Raw genomic sequence first — 11,716 nt, 5'->3', positions numbered from 1 at the left:
AGACAAAACACCACTTGTAAAAAAAAAAGAGCTTTGAATTAAGTATTTAAACCACAAGATGCTAATTGTAGGGTCCTATGTCTTCCTCTAACAGGTTACTAGTACAGGGCAGGAGTGCAATTCCCAGCAACCTGTCAACAGTTTTCCTCAGCTCTTCTCTCTGCCCCAGACCTCCTGCACTGGTGCCATCAACCTGAAACAGCAAGATGCATGAGGTTATGCCCTGCTGTGGAATGCGACATATAGCTAAGTTTGGCAGTAAAGCCCTGTTGCTTAGACTAATTTCATTAATAACAGCCTAATATCTGCTGAAGGCAAAGCACAAAAGATGGAGAACTGAGCAATGAAGATTCTGATTTTTTTTTTCCTCACAGCCATGTCTACATACAATCCCATTCTTCTAGTGATTTGGCATTGCAAACCAATCACTCTAGGAAAACTTTGAGAAACTTCATGAACCTTTTGCCTCTAAATCACTATTTATAGTAGACTTTAAAACAAAGAAAAAATGCCATTGGCATCATCATTACTAAATAAAATCTACTAAACAGATTTTTGGATAAATCTCTTGGACTTAAATGCTTCTCAACCAAACCCAAAATACAAACCAAACCAAATTACACTGAAACGCAGTACTCCAGACTTCTCACACATTCACAAACAGGTTTCAAACCAGCCTTGCATTTGCTCAGTGGCTGAAAAACCCAGCTTCGTGGACCTGCCACTTTCCGTGGCTTCTAGATTTGGCAGCTGACGCCTTCACTTGGTGAAGTGCCACGGTGAGCTCTGGAGGGAAAACAGCACCATCTTAAGCACCCTCCCACTGCAAATACAGAAGTTGAAAACCCAGCCATGACCAAAAACAAAAAATACCTTGCTCACAACTCAGTAAAAAAGTGAGTAACTAAAAAGTATCAAACAGTTGTCTGCATATTTTCTTCCAAAAGACAGAAATAAGGCTCTGCACTCCATTACAGTGTCTGTCCTTCTGGTGGGATTCCCACCAGATCAGCCAGGAGCTTGAACTTGCTGCTGTTTGTAAGTCATATTAAAAACTCTATAAGCATAAAATCCTTTAAAAATGTTAGGTTTTGATTACTGCTATTGTGACTTACAGCTTTTAGAAACCAAAGCATCTTCCTTTTAAAACTGGCTTGCTCTCTTTGCAGGGCACATTATATTTTCACTTTGGCTTATTCTACCTCCTTGCTTTGAAACTCTGCATTACTTGAGAGAGTAGCTGACATGCCCATTCATGATAGTGCACAAAATGAAGCTTAATGAATCCCAAATGCAATGTACTTCATGTGCTAAAATCAATGTACATTGCCTGCTACAGTATCTCCCTGTGAAATTGAGGCATTTGCTCAGAAATTTCTATCTCAACAGGGTCTTTTCTTTTTTTGTAGCACTTAACTGCCTTTTGTCTGCTCTTGTCTCCCTCCAGTGTTGCTCAGATGGCAATCTTTTATTCCTTGTGCAAACTCATTTGGAAAATGCTGGATGGGCTACAGCTGTGTACTGCTATGTAAGGTCTAATACATGTCAAGCAGTGCTTTATACGCGCTGAATAAACACAATGAAACAATGTTTTAATTGATTATTAAAAAGGCAGGGTTCTAGACTGAAAGTAGTATTTAAAATCAGATTTAATCAGCTAGTTTTGTAAAATTCTGAAAGGTATTGATGCTGTACACGCTGCCATTCGAGCTCTAAAGTTTTCACAGAGGTTACTGCAACCCGAGGTGATGAAGCTGGTGATGAAGCTATTTCTGGGTAGCCGATGAAAAACAAGCAGTGGATCAAAATATTAATGAAGCATGAACCTTACCTGGAAAGGTATTTTGCCACGTATCTTCTAAGAAATGAAACAAAATACATGTTTTTCAAGAGCCAAACTCTGCTCAGGTACTGTGGAACCTCTGCAGCTCAGTTGTTCTCGAGCAGTAAAGTGTGTTCTTGCTTTTATGACGTATAAAGTCTGGATTTACACTCTCTAGTAGTAAACACTGACTTAAAATCAATCTGCATTTTTTCTGACAAAGGTATCTAAGTTGGATATGCAGTCTAGAACCGTGAAAAGTCTCTTTATATGATTTGTTTAAACCCAGAACTATTAGACCATGCAAGTGACATTTTTTCCCAGAGTCAGAATGTCAGAAATGATAATAATAGAGAAAATCAAGTAACTGGTAATTGAAATAATTGTGGATCCAAAAAAGGTGCCTCTGACCCTCCACAGAACACTACATGGGGAATCACAGATGTTTTTGAAGGACTATTTTAAAGTTTGGGCAATGATTAATCTGAAATTAAATCCATAGTCTAAATTCTTCTTTATACCAATAAACGTTCTCCACTGACTGTATTTCTCCATGGCACTCTAGGAATCTATGTGAAAAAATGCACTGTGAAGCAAGTAATTTTTTTTTTCCTTTTTCCTTCAAACAGCAAATGTCAATGTTGTCCTGAAATTTAGGTTGTAAAAACTGGTAACTTCTATTAAGTGGCAGCATGAAGAGCCTTCGTTAGCTTGAAATACACAGATTATCAATCAAATGAGAAATAAGCATGGAGCAGATGAAAATGGCAAACTGCTATAATTACAAATGATGTTTTGTGCACGATCGTGTCTCCAGAATTGTTACAGGATGCTGTGAAAAAAAAATAATTTATATCCACAGTCCAGAATAATATGGTCCATTACAATGATGTACTTTGGAGCAGAAATGTCATTTGTTATGTTTCATATTGTTTCGGTTCTATCCACTGAATCTATATTTAGTTTTATTTTTTAAAAAGGATGAATTCACTTTAGAGAACTGACAGCTTATATGAATATTTTAGTTTTGCTTGCAAGTAACAGGAAAAAAAACATGGCATAAAACTCAAGCTCCAAGTTCCCCAGAATGCCCACTGAGAATAAATTCTATGTTTATTTGTATTTCATTTTCCTTGAACAACTGCCTTTCCCTTGGGTATTTATTAAAAGCATAAAAAGAATGAGCCAAATTCACTTCTCAATAACATCCATTCAGCATTGTTGAAGCTTGTAAAATTGCACCAGACTAGCCAAGGGGAAAATTTTACTCACTATTTAGTAAATATATATATTTTTTTTTTCTGGTTGAGAAGATGCATTGTTTAATCTTTAAATTCTCTGTCTGCTCCTGCTTATCAAAGAAGAAAAAGCAGTCATTTTGTTATAGATTCGTGACATCACACAGGAATAGATATGACGTATATGCTCTATTCACTCATTCAGTTGTGGTTACTTGGGGCAGTGCTACACGATGTATTTCCCATCAGATTTGTTGAAGACTTGAGCAAGGTTTCCATCAACTCCACTACACAAAGAACTAGTTACATTTTCTTCTGTTCTATTTGCCTGAAGATTCCCATAAATAATCTTATTTGACCTACATTCTAAAATCCACAGACTGAGGAAGTGTTAAGTAGCAGAATGGCTTAACATGGATTCAGGCATTGGGAAGGTCTATTCTCAGTGCAAGGTTGGAGGAGCATTTTTATACTGCAGACAGTGCATGACAGAGACATCCATAGCGTACATTCGTAGCAACTAAACCAGCAAAGGGCACAAAACATGCAATGAAACAGATGCTACGGTCAGGCTACAACCACTACTGAGATGGTTCACAATGCAGCAGCTAAGTTGTCTCCACACCGTGCTCCTCTCACCTCCTGCACCAAGTTTCCACCAGGCCAGGCTGGGTTACCCTGGGTCGCTCTTCATCTACCAGTGCAGATGTCTTAAAACTGGCTTGATACCATACCAAATGAAAAACCCAGTTCCCATCATATGAGATCACTTCTCCCGGTGCAGTTGACCATCACTGGGGTTTTTGTACAGTTTGATTATGTCTTTTTCAACAGAGCTTGCAGGAAGCGTCGTTCGGCACTAACATTGTAGCATGCAACTACGAGTTCTAAATGGAGTACGTGACCAAGAGCAGAGGTTAGTGTTTCTTGCCCGCTACCCCCCAAGAAATTACAGTTTATAGCTTGTTAGTAGAAAAATGATGTCTTTAAGATCTAAGCCAACATTTTCAGAAATATTGTGGATTGTCTTTATTGCCAGCATAACAAACCCCCCAAAATATAATAGCAAGTAATGTGACCATTGCCCTTGGCAGCACCATTAAACTGGGCAGTGAACTACTTCAAATAGCTGTGAGCGTTAAACATTAGTTCTGCCTTAAGTAGGTTGATTTTAACAGTCAAATGTGCACTGCAGTCTATCTGAACATTAAAAGCACCTTTCAAACTTAATTTTACAGAAATGTTAACGACCAGAACAAACTATTGAAGGCAAAAAAGAAAAGTAATTATTTCAACAGATGAAAGGAAGCAGTAAATTAACACTCTTGTTTTAAAAGCAGGCTCAGTAACTTATCTGCTTTAAGGAAATACCATTAACTGAAGGTACTATGGATATTTCACTTAAGATGTTTATGGTTTGGGGTTTCTTTTCTCCTCTGGCCTTTAAAAATGAGGTTTGAGGCAAAAGGAGAGCTGTAAATCTTTAATCGAAATGCAACAAGTTCCAGAAATGCTTTATCAAAATCATAGCAAAAGAATTGGTTCCTAAATAGCTACATTGTGTGCCACGTACACACTTGTGCATGCGGTGAGAGAAAGGAAAACAAAGAACTATGCCTTCAACAGCGACAACCTTTCTGTCCACAGAGGACTCTAAAGACTGAAGGAAGAAGCAGGACAGAACTAGAATGACTCAGAAGTATTCCTAATATACCACTGGTGCCTACATACATAAAAAGAATTAGGCACAGCTAAATGAATCCTATTACACATTAAAAATTATCTAGGGAGAAATTTGTCACAGCTTAGACAATGCTAAGCTACTTGTTATAAAATACAAAACATACCGACTTTTGTACATGAGCTATTATTCAGTGCAATTTTGAAAACTGTTTAAAAACAGTCATTGGCTTGCAAGCAAGATTTTCTTACCATATGTGTTGCAATATGGAAGCAGATTGCAGACATTTCCAAAAGGAATTTCAGATATATATTTTAAAAATGTTTACAGCAAAATTTAGGTGATCATTATTTTTTTGTGGACATGCATTTTCCACACAATAAAAAATGTACTGATATAAATGTGGGGTTTGAAAATAATTTATTCTGCATAATCAGCATAGCTACATATGCTTTTCATTCTGGAATCACTCATTCGCAGACTTCAAATGATGAAATGGTAATTATTCTCGTGACTTATACATGTCCACTTTGAAAACATGGCCAAATGTAAGGTTTATTCAGCAAAGCTGCATCGCTGATGAAAGTGGCTTTAATCTGGGCTTTTAATTAATAGTTTTTCATGAAGGATACTTTAGTAGATAAAGATACAGTACTGTATTGCATAAATATCAGTTTGCAAGTGTTTGTGCATATTTCTATAGATACTTACTGCTATACACACACACACATATTCGTATAAGACATATACGACCTGAGAGGTAAGGAAAGGACTGCATTCAGCATTTAGCAATACTGAAGTAAATCAAGAATCAGAAGGTCAGGAAAAACTGATGATGTAGCCTCAGAAAACACCGCCTTTGACAGTAAAGCCAATTTAAGTAGTTCCCACGCCCTATAGCACAGCTCATCAGCCCATTCTGTGAAAATCTTTTGGATGCTTATTTTTAAACTACATCATATAAATAGAGTCTCTTCACTAACACCTCTGGATGATATAGGATTATTTTGGGGAGACATTTCCTTGCTTAAGGTATTTTGATGTGGAAATAGACACAATCTGGTTCATTCTTACACATTACTTAAATCATGGCAGTTAATGTCATTTTACATAAAAATAGGAGTGGGAGTTGTTTAAGGCCCCGGGGTTTTTTTGCTAGCTGAACAAAATATATTATCTTGCCCAATTTAAAGAAGAATTTGAGGAAAGTGTGGAAAAGTACACTTTAGAGTGCAGCCTTTGATGGACAGAATATACGTAGGTGGACATCTCAAGGCTTCACTCTGGTGAAAGCTGGAGAACAGCCTGCCCTGGTGTTAACCAGCAGGCTGGACATGGGCTGGAAGCAACCGTACTGACGTGACCAAGATAGAGACTTCCCAAAGCAGAAAGGCAAGTTTGATGGGGAGTCATTGCATCAAGGCTGTGTCAGGAGAGCAGAACATCATTTGGGAGATGCCCGGAATGGCAGAGTGGTTGATGTTGGAAGGGACCTCTGGAGGTCATTTTGTCCAATGCCCTGCTCAAACAGCACCACCGACAGCTAGCTGGCTGCCCAGGGTTGCCTGAGAAATGTAAGTGGCAGACAAGGTAAGGTAGACTTCAAACTCAGGACATTTAAATCTGGTTAGAAAGAAATAAGGTAGGACCAGAAGAGGGCTGGCAGTTAAGCAGATTACTGGCATGAAAGAAGTCTACTCCACAAATTTACTCTCCCTTTAGTAGCATCTGTTCATTTGAGGGAATTAAGGGGACAATTCAAGGAATAAGCAATAGCTGAAGACAACCTCTCAAGATAGGATTATATGGTTCAAACCCTTTACCCTTGTATCGGACTCACTCAGAAACTGCCAGATACACTACCCAAATCAAGCTGCAGCCTGCCATCTCTGTGTCGATCACCCACATGTCGGATCAATCATTATTTGGTATTGAGTTGTGGTAAATACCACCACGTTCAAGCCTTCAAACAATAATTCCTGCTTCTTCAAATACATTATGACAGTACTGTTGCTAGAAACGCATCTGCATCAAATATTAGGGTAAGGAGTATTTGTGAGCCAGCAGTCTAAAATCGTAAGTTTTAGCTGCACACAGCAAGGTATACACTTATTTAAAAATAAATGTGAAATTCAGTCTTCCACAAAAGAAGCAGCGTCATGAGAAAACTCGGGCTTAAAGTTTTGTAAACGCTGCGTTTTCAATATTAGAGTGTCAGTCTTCATTCACTCTCTGACAAGGTTGTCAATCAAACAGCAATCTAGTTTTGTAAGACTTTAACCAAAGATCAAAGCAATGATACTGCTGAGTTCACATTACCTTCCCAGAGATAACTACTTGAACACTTTCACAGTGCTGCATCGATATTAACTTTGCACCGTTCCTTCCAAGCAAATAAAAGAGTACAAAGTTTGACAGCCCTTCTGGCCTCTGCTCTCAGCCCTGATCTAAACTGAATCCCAATCCCCATCCCCTCTACCCCTTTATAACTGCCACCTGGATACTGAAGTGGAGGATTGCAGGACTTGCATTCAGTTAAACTTCCGTCAATTAAAAAGAAAATGAAATGTGCTTTCTGTCTCCTTTGGGAAACACACTGAATGTCTTTTACTCAATAACAATAGTTGGGCAATAAAAAGATGAGTGAGCAAAATGTGGTATATCATTGTTTTGCTTTTGACTTCAGCCCAATGGCAAATGAAAGGCATCCAAAATCAATTTCAAGAAGCTAATAAATTCAGTATGTGAAAGCAGTGAAAATATAACTTTTGCAGCCTCATCATCAAGCTGATTTGTAAGCAAAGCTGGGCCCAATTCCTGCCCACTATGTCACCCATATTTTCAGTTTCATGCAGGCAATATACTATTTTCTACAGTTTATATTCTGAGGCTAAACATAGATATATATATATCTTCTTTCCACAAACATATGTCCCGGTAATATCATAATAAAAATCTGAATGTACTATGCCCAGGAAATCGTGTCGATCGCTATCAGTTACTTCCTCCAGTAACAGTGAAAGAAAGGTGAAGGCTAATGCTGCACACAAGGGCATGCTCGAAGCAGAACGACTGCTTTCCACAGCTCCACATCACTTGCAGAACAGACCTCTTTAAGGCAGCATGGGGAAGGGGCTGTTGGGGGTTTTATTTGCTTGTTAACTGCCTGAGAAGCTTGCCAGACCATGCCCATCTAACGGCAAGCTTCCAAAGGGAAATGAATTGACCGTAATTACAACATAATTTAAAGTACTTCTTGAGCGATGCTGAATACCTTCGATGTATTAGCTTCTGATCTCAATGGGAAACAACACAGAGGGCTTCCACTTACTCCAAGCACTTACTTCAAATTTACATGAGAAGAAAAGTTGATCCAGAGTTTCTACCATGACATAAGAAACCTTGATTAAGGGTCAAGTCCATCCAAATGATTCAGTGGCAACTGCCCTTAAGAGCTAACTGGCCTTTACCAAGGGGCTTCGTACAAGATGTGATTTTGCAGTGCAATTACAAATAAACTACTTGAGAATGGGCGGGCCGCACGGATGTCCCTCACCTGGCTTGTAAGGCCAGGACTAACTCCTGTGAGAGCAGTGATGATGCACCACCTCTGGTTACACACCAGACTTGCACATGCAGCATGAAAAATCACCACTAAATATCGAGCCAAGGCACGTAAACAACGGGTTGTACAGCAGGCCTGGGAACTGTGGGTCTCTTATTGGAAAAAAAGTAGAATTTCTGAGAGCAGCAGTTTCTGTTTCTGACATAGCAATCTATGCAATGCCTTTTGGATTTTTCGGTTGATCTGAACCAACTGCAGACAGCAGTAGTACAGAACATCAATTACACTTATCTAACTTACTTGGAAGTCTTTAACAGTGCTAAAATTTTCTTGGGGTGTGGTACATATTTTAAAAGAATAAGCAAACACCCAAACAGAACAGGTTTCTGATTTAGAGATTTCTGTGACAATATATGCATTTATTTGTTTCCTGTAGAAAAAAAAAAAAGACATAGAGAGAAAGGAAGGCAGGCAGGCAAGCTGGATGCTGCACCAAGTTTGAACTGGCAGTGTAAAATGTGGCTAGAGAGTGTAACTGAAGAATGGTGGTGTACGGGGACTGGGACATGTGCAAGTTTTAGAAAACAGCAGGTGGAGAAAACTGTGGAACAGAATTATATTTAAAGGGGATAAGTTAGAACTAGGTGAGAACAGTAAAGGAATCACACTCGAAGTGTAAAATACTGCTTTTGTCACTTAGTTCATGCTGTGAACATGTCCAGGTTTTTCCTTCCCAAGGCAGAAGCAATGGCAAATGCTGTTCTTATAGAATCATAGAATGGTTTGGGTTGGAAAGGGACCTTAAAGATCATCTAGTTCCAATCCCCTGCTACAGGCAGGGACACCCTCCACTAGACCAGGTTGCCCAAAGCCTCATCCAATCCGGCCTTGAACACTGCCAGGGATGGAGCCTCCACAGCCTCTCTGGGCAACCTGTGCCAGGGCCTCACCACTCCAACAGTAAAGAATTTCTTTCCAACGTCTAATCTAAATCGACCCTCCTTCAGCTTAAACTCATTATCCCTTGTCCTGTCACTACACTCATAAAACAGTCCCTCACCATCTTTCCTGTAGGCCCCTTCAGGTACTGCTAAGCTGCAATTAGATCTCCCCAGAGCCGCCTTTTCTCCAGGCTGAACAACCCCAATTCTCTCAGCCTGTCTTCACAGAAGAGGTGCTCCAGCCCTTGATCATCTTCATGGCCTTCTCTGGACTCGCTCCAACAGCTCGATGTCCCTCCTGTACTGGGGACCTCAGAACTGCACGCAGTACTGCAGGTGGGGTCTCACAAGTGCAGAGAAGAGGGGCAGGATCCCCTCCCTCGACCTGCTGGTAACACTTCTTTTGATGCAGCTCAGGACACAGTTGGCTTTCTTACTCTATTTCTTTACCAGAGCATCATCCTCCTCAGAAGGTGGCAGCTTTTGATAGTCTAGACTGTTACTATGGGACCCGGGACAACTATTTCCTCACACTGCAAAAAACACTATGCTTATTTTTCATGTTAGAAATATCAGCTCTTGTTTCCCCTACCTTTACTCCAGGATTTTACTGACCAGATGAAAATAAGTGACTATAAAACCCAACTCAAATCTGAATTACACAGTAAAACCCTTTCATTTGTATTTGTTTTATCTATTTTACCTGTTCACCTCTAATGTTTATAAGCAAAAAGAAATAATATTTTTTTTGGTCTCAAACACTGTTTCTCCAGCTGAAGACAGTCTGTGCCATGCCCACTATCCACACTTTCAGCTTTCTAAATCACCTCCAGCAAAACCAGAGAATCTACAAGATTATGTTACTGATACTTCTGTAATACCAAACAAGCACAAGAGCATCTTTTCCAATCTCCTTTGCAGATAAAGCAGGTTACAAAGCGTGTGTCTGTATCTACAAGTCACCTTTAAAATAACAACTCTTTAGTGCGTGGAGTCACCTGGACTTTCTAACCCCACCTTCATGCTGGTGTTTGCTTGCCATTCTGTGCGATTGACTGCGCTGCTTTACACTTCATCTAGTGGAAACCTATAGGTCTGTGATCATACACTGGTCTGGATTTCACCAGAATGCAAATGTAAGCACAAGGCGTATGACCACATATGTTTTTATGTGAAACAGAAGCTAAGCTGTGAATGCAACGCATCACCCTGCAACAAGGAGCTAGGGTAGAAGCGAGTCCTGTCCACCTTAGCTGACCCACTCGTCGCATCTCTGCAACCTCGCATGCAAGTGCAAGGGGGATACTGGGTGAGCTGGGGTGGTCTCTGTTCTGCGGGGACTCCTACACATCACACTTGCAAAGCGCTGTCTTGCTCCATATCCCAGAGCAGAGCAATGTATAGCTAAGATTCATTGCCTGCTAGATGCATAGTGAGTTACCCGTAACATTGCAATAGCCCCTCTTAGATGTTAACATGGTTAAAGAAGCTAAACTTTTCTGCATTTCCTTTTATCTTTGATAATTCTACACAAAAATAGTTTCTCCTAAATTCTGACGGTTTCTTCAAGTATTTGTAAAGACGGCACTTTTATAAAAACATTTAAAAAACAGAATATATTTCAATATAAAAATACCTAACTGTATCCATAACTAAGTCTTCATTTAGTTAAAAAGTTTTGATATTATCTCTATTATTTATTCTTCAAAGGAGAATAGTGATTAGAAAAGTTCTGCAAATTTGCACTAATGAAGCAGAAAAATCTACTATGAAGTACTGAATTTTATTAATTACCATGTAAGCAAATAAATACAAAATGTTAAAAATATTACTATACCTGGCCCCTTCTTTTTTATGATTTTTATAGGGTCTTACGTAAAATTACTTGCAGGTTATTCCTATCTTTATAACAACTTGAGCTGTGAATTGTGATTTTGCCACAAATTTGAACTTTTATCAATGAATTTATATTCCATAAACACTGAAAAAGAGAAGCCACTTAAATACGCAGCAAAACTACATACTGAGAAAAATGAAATAGAGAACAGGGAGAATAAAAAGTAGAAACAACGAGACAGCGGTACAGAAAGAAAAAAAGAATTAAGAGGAGCCACAGCATACATTACTGCCACCACTTATACCAAGGTAAGATTTAGGATAATCATTCAGTCCTGATGCACAGAAGTAATATTCTTTCAAAATATGGATACGTTAATTGCAGAGGAGAAACAAGCTACAGCACCAGTCCTGAAGTGCAGCGGTGGGAGGAAGGGTCAGCATTACACTAGCTTCTCACTGCCTCCCCCATGCTGCAGCAGATGACTGCTGCTCCAGCCCAAGCAGTACTCAAGGTTGTCTTAAGCAACTAGCAACCCTCAACCAGTCTCTTTTTTGGTCCAGGACTGCACAAGTCAAGTCATTGCAGACACACCTCATTCCCTACTGTGTCTGCAGTGTCACAGCTGCCAA

General features: G+C 39.4%; 1 protein-coding gene across 4 annotated transcripts in view; it reads right to left on the bottom strand.

Annotated features, from left to right (window-relative positions):
- DACH2 (dachshund family transcription factor 2) overlaps positions 1-11,716 on the bottom strand; it is a 302,386-nt gene that overhangs the window by 29,810 nt on the left and 260,860 nt on the right. The window lies entirely within an intron of this gene.

The sequence above is a fragment of the Balearica regulorum genome, chromosome 11 (genome assembly GCF_011004875.1).
Source record: "Balearica regulorum gibbericeps isolate bBalReg1 chromosome 11, bBalReg1.pri, whole genome shotgun sequence".
Lineage (NCBI taxonomy): Eukaryota > Metazoa > Chordata > Aves > Gruiformes > Gruidae > Balearica > Balearica regulorum.
Note: the sequence above shows the minus strand (reverse complement) of the source record. Positions and strands in the feature narration are given on the sequence as shown.